Genomic DNA, 221 nt, shown 5'->3' with positions numbered 1-221 from the left:
GTAAGATTTACATTCTTCTAATTTGTCCATTATTTTTGTATAATTCAAAGGATTGAAAGTTGTTCATAATCAAATTGATTCATATTTTTGGAGTTAAAAATGTCAAATAGATCATTAAATTTGGATATAAATTCTATTGTTATTGAACAGTTTTTGAAATTGTGGAAGACGTAAGGTTTCTTTACAAACTTATAAATATATTTTATTATATTTATATATAT

The sequence above is a fragment of the Atta colombica genome, unplaced genomic scaffold (assembly GCF_001594045.1).
Source record: "Atta colombica isolate Treedump-2 unplaced genomic scaffold, Acol1.0 scaffold85, whole genome shotgun sequence".
Classification (NCBI taxonomy): Eukaryota; Metazoa; Arthropoda; class Insecta; order Hymenoptera; family Formicidae; genus Atta; species Atta colombica.
The sequence above is the reverse complement of the archived record's forward strand: the minus strand, read 5'-3'. Positions refer to the sequence as shown.